At 42.7% G+C, this 20,581-nt stretch overlaps 1 protein-coding gene across 3 annotated transcripts in view; it reads right to left on the bottom strand.

Annotated features, from left to right (window-relative positions):
- Window positions 1-20,581, bottom strand: part of fam117bb (family with sequence similarity 117 member Bb) — a 233,574-nt gene that overhangs the window by 71,959 nt on the left and 141,034 nt on the right. The gene's annotated exons all lie outside the window — the stretch shown is intronic.

The raw sequence follows: 20,581 nt of genomic DNA, 5'->3' as shown, positions 1-20,581 counted from the left end.
TGCACTAAGGCCAAGCCACCTCCACGTTGTTTTGAGATGAGTCTTGGAAGACAAATTGATAGTGATCTAAAAACTTCTGATGAGACCTAATCCTACTGAGTCATCACCACTATGATCACTGACACAGACTCATTTATGTTTACATGCAAAGAAAGCCATTTGGGCAATTATGTTCACACCAGTCAACAAGGATCTAATGACACTAACCGAGGTCAAACATCACACAGGAGAAAGCGAGGACTGCAGATGCTTAAGATCAGAGTAGGGAGTGTGGTGCTGAAAAAGCACAGTAGGTCAGGCAGCATCCGAGTAGGAGAATCGACGTTTTGGACATAAGCCCTTTATCAAGAAATCATATGGCACCAGGTTATAATCCAACGGATTTATTTAAAACCACTAGTTTTCGGAGACATGCTCCTTAATTAGGTGTTAGTGAGAGGAAGACCTTAGACACAGAATTTAGAAGGAAAAGATCAAAGGGTCATGCAAGTCACGAGAAACAAATTAAGCACATCTAAAATGGCTGTTAAATCTTTAATCAGTTAAAATGGAGGTACAGGTTTTGATTGATTAATATGTAAATCCCAGAATTTCCTTCAAGTCACTGCTGTGAGACAACTTAAGGTCTTATCGATATAAAGGAGACAACACCTCCAGTCAGACAATGTATTTTAGGTGTGAGGTTGATAGTCAACTTATCTGATCACACCCTTCAACTAGACGAGATTGAAGTCCTCTGCCGAGGGCTCTACCTAATTTCCAGCTTCCAGGGCTATGGGCCAAAAACTACGGCAATGCAGGTGAATAGGTAAATATGGTTTAAATGTTAGGAGAGATTCTGATTGAATTATCAGGCAGTGAATTCCAAGCTTCCATAATCTTATGAGTGCAAATAAATTCTGAACTCTCTTCTTACCTTAAATCCATGCCTCCTGGGTATTGATCCCTCTACTATTGGAAGAAGTACTTGCCTAGGTCCCTTAACCTTTTAAGAGATCTGCTCTTGATCTTCATGACTCCAAAGAAAAACAACCCTTGACTTTCCTGATTTTGACTATTGCCAAGTATAGAGATTACACAACCATTATTAATACCTCCAAAGTCTCATACCTCCCATCGTCAAGCAATGTATGCTCCACAGTTGATTATCCTGTGCATTTCAAGTTACTGAAGAACTTTTGAGCTGTCTAGAATTATTGTTTCAATCCCTGAATATCTCCCCTTGATATTGGCCTCTTTTTTTTAAGTCATCTCTTTTTGTCCTTGGTATTTTATGCAAAATGCCCTGGCATACTTATTTACATCAACTGAAATGGAATTAACATCCACAGGAGGGTTAATGACATCCAGTTCTACCTCTAACAATGCGTCACTGTTTCTCAGCTGGCAATCTGTCCAGCAGGTCTTAGATTGGGAAACTTGAGGCCACTGTCATTGGGTCCAGTCACAAACTCTTATCTACCTCCCTGGTTACTGGGCAGAACCTGACTTTACCCAGTTGCTGAGCCCTGTTTTACTATATACTTCTGACTTTCAAGCTATTCAAATTAGAAGGACAACTGATTTCAGTCTCTAAGCCTCCAGCTCTTATACACACCAGACCAATACTGGTTGGACCATCAACAAACTAATTCAACTGAAACTTTACTTCTCATATCCAACCCCATCCACTCTCTTGACTCTCAAATCTCTCTTCGCCAAAACACAATTTCAGACCAGGTTTCTGGAATTCACCACGTGACATGTTCTACATTAAAGGACTGTATAAAGTTGTTTTATAGGTTCCATTCGCTCTTGATAGTCATTTTCCAGAGTCTGTTAAGGTACAAGTGCAAGACCACTATCAAAAGTTAGTGTATAACAATTTTAGTTATTGAACTAGTGATTCATCTGCTGTCTCTCTAAGGCTCTGGGTACACAAGCTGAATTTTCACCTGAAAGGTTTAAATTCAAAAAATGTAATTCACAATAAAAAATTAAAACTTGGCTTTGTAATGGTGACCACAAAACCATTGGGTTGCTGTAAAAGCCCATTTGATCCATTAATGTTCTTCAGTGAAGGAAATTTATCATCCTCACCCAACTTAGTCTGAGAGACTCTAGACATTGTGGATGATGTTTAACTGTTCTGCAAGCCAGTTGACAAAAACCATTAGAGAGAAGTTAAAAATGTATTAAAGTGAATGGTTCACTTGGGTTTAACCTTAGCTCCAAAAATGATAAATGGCACACCCTGCTCAGAAAACTGCAAAGTTCTCTTAATAAAATCTGAAAGCTTGTCGGGAAATTAGAGTTGATAAAATGTGGAACTGGAAAAAACACAGCAGGTCAAGCAACATCAGAAGAGCAGGAGAGTTGGCATTTCAGGCAGGATCCTTCATCAGGACCGGGAAGAGGGCTGAAAAATAAATAGAGGGAGGGCGTGGGGTTGGGAGAAAGGTAGGTGGGATGGTGATAGGTGGATGCAGGTAGGAGTTGAATGGGATTGGTCAGTGGGAGGGGTGGACCAGATAGGTAGGAAGGAAGATGGAGGAGAAAGTGAGCACTGCAGATGCTGGAGATCAGAATCGAAAGGTGTGTTGCTGGAAAAGCACAGCAGGTCAGGCAGCATCTGAGGAGCAGGAGAATCAGCATTTCGGGCACAAGCCCTTCATCAGGAATGGGGGGGGATTTGAGGGCAGAGGTGTGGGAGATGGAAGAGATACAATTGATGGCATCGTTGGTCACAGAAGAGGGGAAATTACAGTCCTTGAAGTAGGTGGTCATCTGGGATGTCCTGGAGTGAAATCGTTCCCCCCCGAAAGCTGATACGGCGACATGGAGGAATTGGGAGTACGGTATCACATTTTTGCAGGAGGAGGGAGTGGGAGATGTAGTCAAGGTAGCTGTCAGAGTTGGTTGGCTTGAAATAGATATCACTGACAAGGTGGTTGCTGGAGATGGAGACGGAGAGGTCCAGGAAGGGGAGGGAGGTGTCAGAGATGGCCGAGGTGAATTTGAGGTCAGGGTGGAAGGTGTGGGTAAACTTGATGAACCACTTGCACCCCTCATGGGAACACAAGGCAGCAATGATATAGTCTTTAAAATAGTGGATGAAAAGGTGGAGGTTGGTGATAATGTAGCTGTGGAAGAAGTACTATTCCACGTATTCTATGAAGAGGCAGGCACAGCTCAGACCCATGAGAGTACCCATTGCTGCCCCTTTGGTTTTTAAGAAGTGAGAGGTTTCAAAGGAAAAGTTGTTAAGGGTGAGGAGCAGTTCCGCCAAGCAAATGAGTGTGTCAGTGGAGGGGGACTGGTTGGGTCTGCGGGAGAGGAAGAAGAGGATCCCCTGTAATCAGCGATGCCCTCAACCGCATCGCTTCCATCTCCCACACCTCTGTCTCAAATTCCTCCCCAACCATAATAAGGACAGAGACCCTCTGATCCTCACTTTCCCCCCCAACCAATCTCCAAATCCAATACATCGTCCTCTGCCATTTTCGCCACTTACAGCTTGACCCCAGCAAAAAATACATTTCCTTCCCCAGCCCTAACTACTTTCTGTAGGACCTGTTCCCTCTGCGACTTCCTTGTTAGGTCCACATTCTTCACCGAGATTCCTCCACACCTAACACCTTTCCTTGCGGCTGCAAGAGTTGCAACACCTGCCATCACACCTCCCCTTATACCTCCATCCAAGGCCCCTAAGAATCATTCCAAGTCTGGCAGACATTTAACTGTATTTCCTCTAACCAAATTTGTTGTATCCATTTTTCCTGATGTGGTCTTCCCTACATCGGAGAGACAGAGTGCTAACATGGGGATTGGTTCAGAGAACGTCTGTGGTCTGCATGCTCCAATCAACCCCACCTTCCGACTGCCAGCCATTTCAACTACCCCCTCCCCCGACATGTCCATCCTGGGCTGCCTCCATCAAAACAATGACACACAAACTAGAGAAAGAACACCTCATCTTTCATCTCAGGAGCTTACAACCTTACGGCCTCAACACAGAAATCACCAGCTTCCCAATCTCCCCACCCCTCACCTCATCCCAGGTCCAGCCCTCCCTCTCCATCCTGAACTCCTGACCTAACAATCTTCCTTCCCACTTATCCGCTCCACCCTTCCCACTGACCAACGCTATTCACCTTGTTTCTGCATCCACCTACTGCCATCCCACCTACCTTTCCTCCATTCCCACCCTCCATCCCTCTATTTATTTCATAGCCCCCTTACTCCACCCCAGACCAGAGGAAGGGTTCTGTCCGAAACGTTGACTCCTCTGATCTTCTGATGCTGCTTGACCTGCTGTGATTTTTCCAGTTCCACGTTTTATTGACTCTGACTTTCCAGCATCTGCAGTCCTCACTATTGCCAAGTTATAGTAAAATAAGTAGCATAGTAAGTCTAAGTAACCAATTGAAAGAATCATATTCTCAGAAACATACTTCACATCCAGTGTAACAGACTTCTCCCACATTATCCCTCGGTATTTTTCACTCCAACAGCAGAGCAGATCTGCCAGAGGTCACTGTACAGTGCTTTCCAGTAGGGAGGGAGCTGCTCTGGGAGTTATCAGTACTCACTACTGATCCACAAAGCCTCGTGGCACCCAGTCAAAAAAGGACAACGATGTCTCATGCCTCAAATCTTCTCATAAGCTGATTAATCAGTACGCCCTATTCAATATCGCTTGGAAGAAACACCTGCAAGACCATACAATATGAGACCTTAATGCTCATCTCCAACAGTGGCTCAGAGAAAACTAATTAAGCTGTGATAGCATATCTGTCACAAATGACCAATGGCAGTCAACAACGATGATAAAACTCTTGTTAGAGGAATTCCTCTTGGTAGAGGAATTGAGTTCCGGAGTACTGAGGTCATGTTGCAGTTGTATAAGACTCTAGTGCGGCCGCATCTGGAGTATTGTGTGCAGTTTTGGTCGCCATATTATAGGAAGGATGTGGAGGCACTGGAACGGGTGCAGAGGAGGTTTACCAGGATGTTGCCTGGTATGGTAGAAAGATCGTATGAGGAAAGGCTGAGGCACTTGGGGTTGTTTTCATTGGAGAAAAGAAGGTTTAGGGGTGACTTGATAGAGGTGTACAAGATGATTAGGAGTTTAGATAGGGTCGACAGTGAGAATCTTTTTCCACGTATGGAGTCAGCTATTACAAGGGGGCAGAGCTTTAAATTAAGGGGGGGTAGGTATAGGACAGATGTTAGGGGTAGGTTCTTTACTCAGCAAGTCGAGAGTTCATGGAATGCCCTGCCATTAGCAGTGGTGGACTCTCCCTCATTATGGGCATTTAAGCGGGCATTGGATAGGCATATGGAGGATAGTGGGCTAGTGTAGGTTAGGTGGGCTTGGATCGGCGCAACATCGAGGGCCAAAAGGCCTGTACTGCACTGTATTCTTCTATGTTCTATGTTAACCACATCCTCACAAATCTATTTCTGGTGTCAGTCCAGTTGTTGCAGATAAATTCATAGAGTCCCACAGTAGGAAGACAGGCCCCCAAACTGGTCCATGCCAACCAAAATGTCCATCAATGCTAACTTGATTTCCCTGCACAGTAGGAGTGACCAGAGTCCTTGTGAAGACCAAGTCCCACCTTCAAATGTTATAAAGCATCAAGTCCATAATGTGGCACCACCACGTTTGTCATAGTATCCCACATGCAAACATCTTGAGCCACTCCAATGTCTTGCCCTTCAAAAAAATAAAAGCAGTTTTTTTAAACTGAGAACTGAACTCCTCAGATACTGAAGCAGTGAATGTCCACTTGCAGCCAGATTCGCAGACAACATTCAAGCTTGGGCGAAGTGATAAGTAACATTTGTATCACAAGAGTGCCCGTCAATGACAACCTTCCAGCAGTAGAGAATCTAACCATCTCCCTTTGACAATCAACATCATGATCATCACTTAGTAATCAACATAATTACCGCGGCTCACACCACTGATCATGAAAATAACTTGAGCAGCCATATAAATGTTGTGGCTTCAAGAGCAGCTTCGAATTCTGTGGCAAGTAATCCATCTTCTGTGTTCCCAAAGCCTGTCCATCTACAAAGCACAAGTAGAGATAGAATACTCTCCACTTGCCTGGATCGTCCCCACCCCCACCCTCCTCTAGCTTATCTCTCCACGCTTCAGGCTCTCTGCCTTTATTCCTGATGAAGGGCTTTTGCCCGAAACGTCGATTTTGCCTGTCCTCGGATGCTGCCTGAATTGCTGTGCTCTTCCAGCACCACTGATCCAGAATCTGGTTTCCAGCATCTGCAGTCATTGTTTTTACCTCGTTGATTTTAACCCTACTGCGATCCTCTTGCAAGGATGCCTGCCTTGAAGAAGTTTTCCTCCTCTCTTTACAAGAATCTCAGGGAGTCTCTCTCTCACTGCAACTCCCAGGTCATTTCCTCAGCCCTGACCTATTGTATTCTGGATTAGTGGTGCTGGAAGAGCACAGCAATTCAGGCAGCATCCGAGGACAGGCAAAATCGACGTTTCGGGCAAAAGCCCTTCATCAGGAATAAAGGCAGAGAGCCTGAAGCGTGGAGAGATAAGCTAGCAGCACCACTAATCCAGAATCTGGTTTCCAGCATCTGCAGTCATTGTTTTTACCTGACCTATTGTACTCTATGCCACTCCCCACCCCCACCCTCCTCTAGCTTATCTCTCCACGCTTCAGGCTCTCTGCCTTTATTCCTGAAGGGCTTTTGCCCGAAACGTCGATTTTGCCTGTCCTCGGATGCTGCCTGAATTGCTGTGCTCTTCCAGCACCACTGATCCAGGCCCTTGCCTGGATAAGTCTGATTCCAACATTATCAAGGAGAAATAGTCACTTGATTAGCAGTGTATCCAAAACCTTAAACATCAATTCTTTCCATCAATGGCACACAGTGGCAGCAGCTTGCCTGCCTGCCAAGCCTCCCTCAACAATACCTTATGAACACACGACATCTACTGCCTAGGTGGACAAAGGCATCAGACACTTGAAAACACTAATACCTACAAGTTCCTTACCATCCACACACCATTCCTTCACAATTGCTGGGTTAAAAACCTGGACATTTGAAAACCTAAAATACCTTCTTAACAATAGCACTGTATTTGAGACTACATCAGATGGACTGCAACAGATGAAAAAGCAGTTCACGGCAGCTTCTCAAGGGTAATTACTACTCACAACAAATGGTAGTCTTCTGAGTAGTACTCAAGGCACATGAAAAGGTTTAAATATAGAATGAAGATGCTTTAAAAAATACAAATGTAATCCAGGGCAGAGGCATACTTCTCAGCATTAATACTTAATGTTGTTAAACCATGTGTAATCCTATTCAAGTCTCTAAAAATCAATTATGTACATCGGAACAAGTATCGATCTCTTACCTTTCAATCATGAAATAACATTGAATCAGCTGTACAATAGAGCCACTGGATGAGTTTCAAACTTTAGCTACTCTTTCCTCGAGCTAATAATAACTGAAAATGCTAATCTTAGCCAGTGTAGTTAGCAGGGTTGCTTCAACTGGTCTAAGTTTTCTGAAAAAAATTCATCTGACCTTCTTGGTCCTCATTGCTAATCAAACCTACTGAAGAAAACTACAGACTGCAATATGACTGAACTGCAACACCTGCATGACAAATACACTCTCTGTCCGGTCTGCCTCAAAACAATGAATATTGAGTGAGTACTTAAAACAATAACTGCAACCATGGAACTTTACCTTAACAGGGGGTGATCCTTTCAGTAAAGGTAAATGCAGGAAAGAAGGATAAAATTTTGACTTAGTAAATTATTAGGACATGACTACCATGGTAGCTCTCACTGACTATCCATCTCAAATTGTGCTTACCCTTCTTTTTCGTGCAATTCATCTCCTCCTGAAAATGTGCCCACATTTTAAAAGGGAATATGTTCCCAGAGTTTGGATCAGAAACAAAGCATGAACAACAATACATTTCCAAGTCAGTGTGCAATGTGGCCCGTGGCCCAACATTTCAACTCTCCCTCCCACTCTGCCGAGGACATGCAGGTCCTGGGCCTCCTCCACTGCTGCTCCCTCACCACCCGACGCCTGGAGGAAGAATGACTCATCTTCTGCCTCGGAACACTTCAACCCCAGGGCATTAATGTGGACTTCACCAGTTTCCTCATTTCCCTTCCCCCCACCTTACCCCAGTGATGAAGGGCTTTTGCCTGAAACATCAATTTTCCTGCTCCTCGGATGCTACCTGACCTACTGTGCTTTTCCAGCAACACTCTGATCTAAACTCTGGTTTCCAGCATCTGCTGTCCTCACTTTTGCCTAATGTGTAGGTAATGTCATTTCATTGCACTTCAGCTTCTCTTTGATAAGGCTTGTGGCTTTGGGAACTACTGAGAAGCTCATGGCAGACTGCTGTAGTACATCTTCTAGGTAGTACACACAGTAGTCACTGTACTATGATGGTGAACGCTCAGGATGGTGGATGTGGTTCTCAGCAAGTGGGGAATACTTCTAACATGCTTTGCAAGTTTAACACAGGCACTGAAAAGTCAGGTGAGTCACTTGTTGTGGAATAAGCAGCCTCTGGCCAGTTCCAAATGGGCAATGGAGTGATTGCTCGAAACAAAGTTTCTGGCCAATGGTGATCACCAGGATGTTGGAGGGATTTGGTAATAGTAATAAGAATAAATTTCATGGGGTGGTGGTTATATCTTCCTCTTGCTGATGACTGTTATCGCAGACTTGTGGAACAAACCTTCCTTATCAATTATTCACCCGAGCTCAGCTAGGTTTTGTTGCATACAGCCATGAATGTTTTTCATTTTTTGAGGAATTAGAATGGGTATTATTCACTTTTAATCAGAGAACAGTTCCACATTAAGATGAAAGGAGTGATATTGAGTTGCTGAAAATGTTTGAGCCTTTAATGTTGGCTTGATGAACTCCTGGAGCGATGTACAGAATTCAGATGATTAGCCCTCAGCAGAGCAGCATCTTTTTTTTTAAAACTCAGCTGTGCAAACTCACCTCTCAGATCTCAAATAAGTGGAGCAGTTCTTCTGTATGCAGGATGAGGTTATTTGTGAAATCACATTTTCAGTATAAAGGAAAGATAGAATTCCTTGTGCAGCCATTCCTCCCCTTTCCAAATCTATGTTAGCTGAAATAAATCACTTTAGCTACTGAACCTTTTCAAAATATTCAGTTTTGATATGATAAGGCACAATAATCCATATCTGACAAGACCAAAAATAAACATTGTCATGAAATCAAAGGGAAGTCCAGTAATTTATCAATAGTCACTTCATCGCTGGAAAGACTGATGATCAAAATCATCTATGCAATCAGTATACGATAGAATCCTTTCTGCAGAGTTAATAGTTGTAATGGCTGTACGAGTTATCTGAAATTGATTCCCAGACAAGCATAAGATTGTATGCTTTTAGGAAGGGAAAATGCTATTGAATATTAACTACAATTTTTAGCTGTATTTATCCAAAATGAGCAATTTCCGTGGTCTGGGCCATCTACCATTTTAGGCAGGCAACCAACTCTGGACCTTGACCAAAGTTGTCATGAATTGTCATTATTGGCAATAGATGGTTCTTCTTTTCCCTTTTATATGCGAGTCAAGTCCTCTGATCAGCACCACCACTCAACAGAGAGCACGGCTTACCCGAGATCAGATCACAGACAAGAATCTATGCAAATTACATGGCACCTCGGTTATTTGGAAACTTCAATACATGGGGAATCACTAGACTGAAAAGTATGAATTTCTATTGTGGCGTCATGGCATAGGGCCTCCACTGTACCAGCGTGCAACTGTTCTCCCCTAATGCTGCGCATTTCTAACATTTGATGTTTTTATATCTGGACACAATAGTGAAAACCTTAGCTCCCTGTATGTTTCACTAAGTGTGGAACAGTAGACATAAATTTGCACTTTCAATTCCACGCTGAATTGTTGATCTCACACAATGTGACATCAGTTAATGTACTTCCTAAATGCAGAGTGCCTTGTTTCTTTTCTGGTCAAAGTAAGTGGCATGTAACAGAGTACTACAAATTGTGGCAGGGGTGGAGAGAGAAGAGCATGAGGAGAGAAGATTAAATAAAATATAATTGCGTAATATTACTTTAGTAGAAAATGCAGAAATTGGTTCATTTGCAAACCTTGAGAAGTACAACAACATCTAGGCAATACTGACTGACATCTGCACGTTCTAAAATCACTAAACATTAAACAGATGTATTTGTAATTGATTTGATAAGAACTGTTTGAATAGATCCAAACATTCATGTAGGACCTTGTGTTCAAAACACACTGCTACAGAAAATTCACTGTTACTACCGCTTTTCCCACTCCATAAGAATGTTTAATTTTATCAGCTAAAAATATGTATCAGATTGAGGAGATCCATATGATTTAGTAACCAATGTGCTAACAAACAGACTAATTGTGTACAGTAAATAATTTTAATCCAATTCTGTAAATAGCAATCTACCGTCCCTGCTTGTTGAACAATTAATCTATGCATTTTTAAAAATTAAAATCCAATCCAGCCCTCAATATTTTTAAATATAACAAGGAACTTTAAACATGACAGGTCAAACAATTTAGTGTTATCAGTAGCTTTTTGAAATACATCTGAATCAGTTACATATAATCAAATTCATTTCCAACAGCATATTCCTCTTTGAATCAAGGCTCTCTTTCGACCACTCTTTTTCTCATAAGGGATTGCTTCGAAGGAAAGCATGCTCTCATCGTTTCTTTATCTCCCCCAGCTCATACAGAGTCCCTCACCTCCTGCATTAACCTGCTCGCAGCCATTGCGAATGATAAATTTCACAGCCTTCTAACGAGTCGACAATGTGAACATCCGCACATTCCAAGGATGTAAATAGCCTGACTGGCGCACCTCTCTTCTGCAGCACGGAGTCCTCTCATCAATAAACCTTCATTTGCATTTCAATGACGCTCCAAGTTTGCGTAGCTTTAACAGAAAATGCGCCCTGCATCTCAAATGACCCTTTCTATTATTTGCTGTTATACTTCACTAGTTCCGTACAAAGTGCCATGTGCCTCGCGGAGCCTCCTAGACTGCAGACAGCATGAACTCTCCCACTCCGTTCTGACCAGGAACACCACCCCCCACCCCCCCCATCATAAACACCGGAGGCGGCGGTACAATAAAGCTATTTCATCCACAGCTAATACACGCACTGCGGGAATGAGGACTGCTGGGGAAAGAGGCAACATTTTGGGGGAAAAAATTCTTTCATTGGTTGAGAGCCGAATAGCATCTCCCTTCATAAAGATTTCGATCAATCACAGCCCATCAAAATTATTCTCACAACAGCCAGTTTCATTTCAACTCTTGGATTAATGTAAAGAGCATTTGTGTATTTCAAATTAGGCAGCTGCTGCGGACCAGATCTGCCAAAATATGTCCACTTCCGTAGCTGTACAAAATCACGAAGAAATCTCAGAAAAACAAAAAAAATTCAGCACTGAAAATTTCTTGTTCCCGATCTCAAACAACGGAATTCTTGCCTCAGTTTCTAACTTAGGTGCGGATTGCAATTATGGAATGTCTCCTTTTAAAGCTAAAGAACACAGTTAAAGATATCCAACCATTGAGAGTGCATACATTTTAATTGAACGCATAATTAATGCTACCCAATTGTTCTGCAAACCCAATTTAACCATACAAATCTCAAAGTGGGCATTAAGTACATGGCTGGTGGCTCGTTTCCCTCCCTAACTCTGAACCAAAAGTCATGGTTCAAGCGCCCCCACCCCACTATGGAAATTTGTCAGGACATGCATAACAAGGTTTATTAATATTTCAGTTGTAGTCATAGAGTCAGACATGTACAGTACAGAAATAGACCTTTCTATCTAACTCGTCCAAACCAACCAGATATCCTAAATTAATCTAGTTCCATTTGCCAGCACTTGGCCCATATCGCTCTAAATCCTGCCTATTCATATACCCATCCAGATGCCTTTTAAATATTGTATTTGTATCAGCCTCCACCATTTCCTCTGTCAGCTCATTCCATACACAAACCACCCTCTGCGTGAAAATGTTGTCCCTTAGGTCCCTTTTGAATCTTCCCCCCTCACCTTAAACCTGTGCCCTCTAGTTCTGGACTGCCCCACTCCAGAAAAATGACCTTGTCTTTATCAATGCCTCTCATGTCTTTATAAGGTCACCCCTCAGTCACCGACATCCCAGAGAAAACAGCTCCAGCCCATTCAGCCTCTCCCTATATCTCCAACCTTCTAACCCTGGCAACACCTTTGTAAATCTTCTCAGAACTCTTTCAAGTCTCATAACATCCTTTCAATAGGAGAGAGACCACAACTGCACACAATATTCCAGAAGTTCACAGCTGCAGCTCCAAAACTTGTATACCTGTAACAATTATATATTCTGTATTCTTGGATGTACAGAAGGTTATCTCCTCTTGGACATATTCTTGGGCCAGAGAATATCACAAGAATTTCAAACTCTACCGGTCAGAAAAATATGAGATAATCTACAAAATTACTGCAGGAACAAAGTATAGATCGGAATGGAAGGGATGTAAAGACAAAGAAGTGTATCCAGCTGGACTTGGTCCATCAACTTATGGACTCAGGCTCAGTTATACAGCACGGAAACAGAAATTTCAGTCCAACTCATCCACGCCAACTAGATACCCGCAACTGAAATAGTCCCATTTCCCTTTTAAATGTTATAATTATACCCGCCTCCACCACGTTCTCTGGCAGCTTGTTACATATAAACATCATAAATTGGCATCTATTATTCTTAGGCCATGCCCTCTGGTCCTAGATTCTTTTATTGCAGGTAAACAAAGTGTGTCATAGCATCACAGGAAAAAGATCTTGCTATTCATGCTGTCCATGCTCCTCATGATTTTATAAACCTCTATAAGGTCACCCCTCAGCCTCCGATGCTCTGCACATATATTGTTGCCCCTATTGGCAAAGATATGAACCAGAAGCTTCACAATTCATCAAAAAAAAGTAATCAAATTAGGTGAGCATCACTTAAATGAGAGGTGCACGTATCATATAGGTGATGCCCGACAGCACCTCAACCAGGACCTTCTCAAAACATGCAACTGCTACTATCTAGAAGCACAAGGATAATAGATTCATGGGAACACCAACACATGCATGTTCCCCACCACATAGAATTTTGACTAAGAAATATATATCACTGTTTCTTCACCATTGCTTGGTTAAAATCCTGGAACCCCTTCTCAACAGCATTGCGAGTATCCCGACAGCTCAAAGATGGCAGCTAACCATCATCTTGAGGAAATTCGGGATGCACAGTAAATGGTTAACTGGATAGTGACTTTCCGGGGGGGCGGGGAAGTGCGCATATCATGATTCAGGATCATTATTGATGTAAGGAGCGAAGGTCACGGAGGTCATTAATATAAGTTCACCACAAGAAATCCAAGAGAAAATTCTGAAAAAATACTTTTGTGAAAATTTGGAACTCATTGCCATTAGAAGTGATGCAAGAGAATGGTAGATTTGAATTTTAAGGCAGGTGATACAAGCATTTGAGGAAAAAGGGATCAATGAAGAATTGAATTGAATTGAATTGAATTTATTGTCACATGTACCGAAGCACAGTGAAAAGCTCTGTCTTGTGAGCAATACAGGCAGATCACAGAGTTAAGTCGCATAGATAGTAAATAATAGGTAAACAGCAGCAAAAGCAAAAACACAGGTACAGGTGAATGTTAAGAGTTTGTGAATCCATTCAGTATTCTAGTAGAGCAGAAACTGTTGCGAAACCAGCTGGTGCGTGTGATCAGGCTTCTGTACCTTCTCCCCGATGGTAGAGGTTGTAGAAAAACATTGCCAAGGTTGGATTGATCTTTAAGAATGCTGGTGGCCTTTCCTTGACAGCACGCCTGGTGGATGGATTCTATCGATAGGAGATTGGCCTTTGTGATTGTCCAGGCCGAGTTCACCACTCTTTGTAACTGTCTCTGAACTTGAATGGTACAGCTGCCATACCAGGTAGTGATATATTCAGACAGAATGCTCTTGATGACGCACCTATAAACGTTGGCAAGGGTATTCGCCGTCATGCCAAATTTCCTCAGCTGCCTGAGGAAGAGGAGACGTTGTTGAGCCTTTGTAACCAGTGTGCCCACATGAAGAGTCCAAGAAAGCTTGTCATGGATGACCACTCCCAGGAGCTTGACACTCTCCATTCGTTCCTTCTCTGTGGTGTTAATGTGTAGGGGGAGGGGCACGAGTAACATCCCTCTGAAAGTCAATAATGAGTTCCTTGGGTTTGCCGGCATTGAGAGCTAGGTTGTTTTCAGTGCACCATTTTTCCAGGTCTTCCATCTCCCATCTGTAGTCTGTTTCATCGCCATCTGAGATTCGACCAACTATGGTGGTGTCATCAGTGAACTTGTTAATGGCATTAGTCTGGTATTTAGCATCACAGTCTTGTGTACTCACAGTGTGTACAGTAGGGGGCTGAGTACACACCTCTGGGGGGCTCCAGTGTTGAATGTTAGTGATGACAAAATATTGTCCCCAATCTTCAGGAAACTAAGGATCCAGTTGCAGAGAGTGGGGCTTAGTCCGAGATCACTAAGTTTTGTAATCAGTCTTGAGGGGATAATAGTGTTGAAGGCTGAACTATAGTCAACGAGTAGGATTCTTACGTAACTGTTCTTGGTGTTAAGATGTTTTAGGGAGGAGTGAAGGGCAAGTGATATGACAAAAGATATATGTGATTAAAGTGATATGATAAAAGATAAAAGAAGGCTCGCATGAAATATAAAAGCCTGTACAGTCTGGGTCAAACAACCTCTTGCTGTTCTAAAACTCCTATGTAACCTAAAATAATCCCGAAATGTTGACAAACTTGAAAGATTAAATTGAGTTTTTAAAGATATGAGGTTTTAGGTGTTAAGCTTCAAATTTTTCTCAAGTTTTAAGATCCAGTTCTTTTAAGTTCAACAAAAAGTTGAGTGAATAAAAGCATGCCAAGGGACTTCAGTCCTTGGTTCCTGAAGCCCAATACGTGCAATCTTTCATTAACAGAGGGATTAAGTTTAAGAGCCGCGAGGTTTTGCTGCAGCTCTATAAAACTCTGGTTAGACCACACTTGGAATATTGTGTCCAGTTCTGATCGCCTCATTATACGAAGGATGTGGATGCTTTAGAGAGGGTGCAGAAGAGATTTACGAGGATGCTGCCTGGATTGAAGGGCTTGTCTTATGAAGGGAGATTGAGTGGGCTAGGGCTTTTCACACTGGAGAGAAGGGAAAAAAGGTGCAAGAAATGAGAAGCATCGGTAAAGTAGATAGCCAGAGATTCTCCCCAGGGCAGAAATGGCTGTCATGAGTGGTCATAATTTTAAGGTGATAGGAGGAAGATACAAGGGAGATGTCAAGAGTAGGTTCTTTACCCAGAGTGGTCCGTGTGTGAAATGCACTGCCAGCAATGGTAGTAGAGTCGGAGACTTTAGGGACTTAGGGTGTAGGTTTGTTCGCTGAGCTGTAGGTTTGTTATCCAGACGTTTCATTACCTGGTTAGGTAACATCATCAGTGGCGACCTCCAAGTGAAGCGAAGCTGTTGTCTCCTGCTTTCTATTTATATCTTTCTCCTGGATGGGGTTCCTGGGGTTTGTGGTGATGTCATTTCCTGTTCGAGACATTAGGGACATTTAAGAAACTGCTGGACAAGAAGATGGATGGCAGTAATTGAGGGGTGTGTAGGTTAGGTTGATTTTAGATTAAGATAAATGCTCAGCACAACATCGTGGCCAAAGGGCCTGTACAATGCTGGACTGTTCTATGTTTTAACCTGTTCAATGTCGGAACTCCAGAACACTCCTCACGTACTGCAGGGTAGTATCATCAACCAGAAGACTTGAGCTCTGAGTTTCAGCATGTAAGAAAAAACTGATGGATGTGTGGGGGACAAGGAGGGAGGTCACAAAAACAACAGTAATAAGAGGTTGAATGTTTAGGGGAACAGATAGGCAATTCTGCCCTCACAGATTTGACTCCAGGAATTGCTTTCCTCGGGTTAAAAGTGTCACTGAGAAACTGAAGATCGTTATGAGATGGTAGAATGAACAGCCAGCAGTCATGTGGTATATTTGTACCAATGATACGAAAGGGATGAGGTACTGCATGCAACTTTAGCAAGGCAGGAAAGAAAAAAATATAACTTCAAAAGGTAACAATCTCCAGATCACTCCCACTGCTTGTGAGAACAAAAAATGGAAGGACAATGCAAATGAAGGAGTAGCTGCAAAAATGGTGGAGGATGGACTTTCGATTCCTGGAGTGCTGCAACAGATTTTGGGGAATATGTCAGCTGTACAAACTGGATGGGTTACAAATCAACAGGCGTTGGGACCAATGACTGTTGGGGAGATTCATTACTACATTCAGGAAAGCTTTAAACTTGTTGGGAGGAGTATGGGAAATTGAACATACACTCAAATGGAAGAGAGCTAAGCTGGAAATGAAAAGCACAAATTGAATAAATACAGACAGCAGAGGAAACTAAAGCAAGAAAATAGTCAAAGGTGGTGTTCAGTGACTAACAGTATATATTTCAAAGAAAGGAGTTAAATGAATAACACACAGATAGATAAATTCAACTATGAATTCACAACTATAAATGAAATGTGACATAATGAAGGCAGGAACTGCTGCTCAACATTCCCAATTACAGTATTTTCAAATCAAATTGAAATAAAAACCAGAGGAGGGCAATCTCACTTCCAGGAGCACACCATAAATACCTAAGGAATCAACAAAGGAATTATGGAGGCCATTGTTTCAGTAGTCCAAAACTTGTTGGGATATTTCAATTACACTATCAACTGGGACGAATTCAATGTAAAAGATATAATGGTTAGCCACAATGTTCAAAAAGGCACGGTGGCTCAGTGGTTAACCGGGTTCGATTCCCACCTCAGGGCAACTGTCTGTGTGGATTTTGCACATTCTCCCCGTGTTTGTGTGGGTTTCCTCTGGGTGGTCCGGTTTTCTTCCACAATCCAAAGGTGCGCAGATCAGGTGAATTGGCCATGCTAAATTGCCCGTAGTGATAAGTACATGAGTCGGGGTAAATATAGGGTAGGATAATGAGTCTGGGTGGGTTACTCTTCAGAGGGTCGATGTGGACTTGTTGGGCCAAATGACCTGTTTCCATACTGTAGGGAATCTCATCTAACCAAAGCACATATTTCCTTAAACTGCATCATGCAGTCTGCTTTAATAGGTTCTGCATTCCTTTTTCCTTTGCATGTTGTGTTTTATTTGGAACATTAAACTCCAAAGTTGTTGTAATGTGTTCTTTCAAATAGAAGAAATAGACTGCTTGTCAATTCATCAGGTTATCCCTGTATGTTCATGTTGAGATTGCAAGGTGTGAATTGCAAAGGCGAAAAGGAAAATAGTATGTGGTTGACAAAAACACAATGTCAACTCCAGCAGAGTCAAAATAAGTACTGCATGTTTGTTAAAAGAGGGAATGAAGCAGGTGCTGTAATTAAAGAAAATGACTGTGAAACATTGGATGGTATTGCCGGTGAGGGAGGGAATATTATGATGTTCAGTATCCTTGTATTAGTCACCAGGTCTGGATGAAATGTATCCCAGGCCAAGGGAAGGGATGAAACAGCACAAAAAATGACTATCATTTTTCTTTTTACTCTGGATGCAGACATCGTGCAGGAGATTGTTTTAAATAACGGTAAGTTAGCAGTCTACCAATTACAGACCAGTCAGCCGAACCTTAGAGATGGAAAAGGAGAATGAAAAGAATTATAAGCAACAATATACATTGCCACATCAGTATAGATTAGAATCATAGAATCCTTCGTGTGGAAACAAGCCATTTGGCCCAAAACGTCCACACCGACCCTCCAAAGAGTATCCCACCCGGACCCATTCCCCTACCCTATTACTTTCCATTTCCCCTGACTAATGCACCTAACCTTCACATCCCTGAACAGTATGGGCAATTTAACATGGCCAATTCACCTAATCTGCATATCTTTGGACATGGGAGGAAACTGGACCACCTGGAGGAAACTCACGCAGACACTGGGAGAATGTGCAAATTCCACACAAACAGTCACCTGAGGCAGAAATCAAACCCTGGCCGCTGGCGCTGTGAGGCAGCAGTGCTAACCACTGAGCCACCATGTCGCCCAGAGATTGTGGAAGCATTGAGAAAGAAACCAAGAAAAGATGAACTGGTATGAGCAGTTGAAGAGATAGAGGAAATATGGTGATGGGAATGATGGAAGTGGGTTTGCCAAGGAGTGCAAGACCAGATAGAAAGATGCAGTGGCAGAGATTTATGCACAGTGGAATTGTAAGAATGATCATTCTCAGGAGGAACTGGAATAGGGTGATCAACCAACATTGCCATGACATCTAAGTAAAATGGGAAAAAAACTATAAGTAGATGACATGGTACAAATTGACATATAGCTTAGAAAGGATCAATTATGAACAGCGAAGAAGGTTACCTCAGATTACAACAGAATCTTGATCAGATGAGCCAACGAGCTGAGGAGTGGCAGATCGAGTTTAATTTAAATAAATGAAAGATGTTGCACTTTGTGAAAGCAAATCAGAGCAGGACTTATACACTTATAGTAAGGTCCTAGGGAGTGTTGCTGAGCAAAGAGACTTCGGAGTGCAGGTTCATAGCTCCTTGTAAGTTGAGTTGAAGGTAAATAGGATTGTGAAGAAGGCGTTTGGTATGCTTTCCTTTATTGGTCAGAGTGTTGAGTTGGGAGGTCATGTTACGGCTGCACAGGATGTTGGTTAGGGTAGTTCTGGAATATTGCGTGCAATTCTGGTCTCCTTTCTACAGGAAGGATGTTGTGAAACCTGAAAGGATTCAGAAAAGATTTACAAGGATGTTGCCAGGGTTGGGGGATTTGAGTTACATGGAGAGGCTGAATAGACTGGGACTGCTTTCCCTGGAACATCGGAAGCTGACAGGTGATCTTATAGACGTTTGTAAAATCATGAGGGGCATGGATAGGGTAAATAGTCAAAGTTTTCTCCCTGGGTGGGGGAGTCCAAAACTGGAGGGCATAGGTTTAGGGTGACAGGGGAAAGATATAAAAGGGACCTAAGGCGCAACTTTTTCACACAGAGGATGGTGCATGTGTTGAATGAGCTGCCAGACGAAATGGTGGAGGCTGGTACAATTTCAACATTTAAAACGCATCTGGATGGGTATATGAATTGGAAGGGTTTAGAGGGATATGGGCCAAGTACTGGCAAATGGGACTAGATTAGGTTGGGATATCTGGTCAGCATAGACGAGTTGGACGGAAAGGTCAGCTTCAATGCTGTATGACTCTCTGACTCGATTTAGGAGGAGTCTATCAATTTGTGAAAGAAGATAGCATCTGACCAACTTGAGTGAATTGCTTTGAGGTGGTAAAAAGGAAAGTTGAGAGCAGCAAGTTTGATGCAGTTTGCATGATTTTAGCAAGGTATATGTCAAGTCCCCACAAGGCAAACTGATCAGAAAACTAAAAGATAACAGCTGAAGGGAAGAAGAAAGTTGTGCCAAAACTGGTTCATTAGCTGGAGGCCAAGGGAAAAGGTCAATTGATTGTATAAAAATTCATTGTGCAGTTCATATCTAGTAGACTGTAAGCATCACAGAATCATAGAATTTACAATGCAAGATACCATTCAACCCATCATAATTGTACCTGTGCCTAAACGAGCTACCGAGCTAGTTCTATACTCCAGTCCTATCATGTAACCCTTCTAAATTTATCACTTCCAAATATATTGCCATCTCCCTTTTGAAGCTTTTGATGAAATCTGCCTCCACCACGCTCCCAGGCAGCGCATTCCAAATCCTAACAACTGAGTGAAGACGTTTTTCCTCATCTCACTCCTAGCTTTCTTGCTGGTAATCTTGGAAGTGTGAATCCTCATTACTGATATACTGACTAGTGGAAAGGTCATTGCTTAATCCTCCCAACTCCAAGGAGAACAAGCCCAATTCTTCCCATCTCTCCTTGTATTAAAATCCCTCATTCCCAGCTTTATTCCAGCATAAGCCCCTTGCACTCCCTCTGGGGCATTAACACCCCTCCCTAAATAAGGTGCCCAGAACTGAACACAAGGCTCCAAATGTGGCCCAATCAATGATCTGTCAAAGTTTAGCATCAGTTACTTGGTCTAAGAACTGGCCATATCAATGGGATGGCCAGACGGGCAAAAAGCATAGTAAATAATACACTTCAGAAGAAAGAGGAGAAAGTGAGGACTGCAGATGCTGGAGATCAGAGCAATTTCCCCCCAGACGTGATCGATGATGCCCTCCACTGCATTGCCTCCATTTCCCGCTCCTCCGCCCTTGAGCCCCGCCCATCCAACCGCCACCAGGACAGAACCCCACCAACCTCCATATACAGCGTATCATCCGCTGTCATTTCCGCCACCTCCAAACGGACCCCACCACCAGGGATATATTTCCCTCCCCTCCCCTATCAGCGTTCCGAAAAGACCACTCCCTCCGTGACT

This window comes from Chiloscyllium plagiosum, chromosome 7 (genome assembly GCF_004010195.1).
Source record: "Chiloscyllium plagiosum isolate BGI_BamShark_2017 chromosome 7, ASM401019v2, whole genome shotgun sequence".
Lineage (NCBI taxonomy): Eukaryota > Metazoa > Chordata > Chondrichthyes > Orectolobiformes > Hemiscylliidae > Chiloscyllium > Chiloscyllium plagiosum.
The sequence above is the reverse complement of the archived record's forward strand: the minus strand, read 5'-3'. Positions and strand labels throughout refer to the sequence as shown.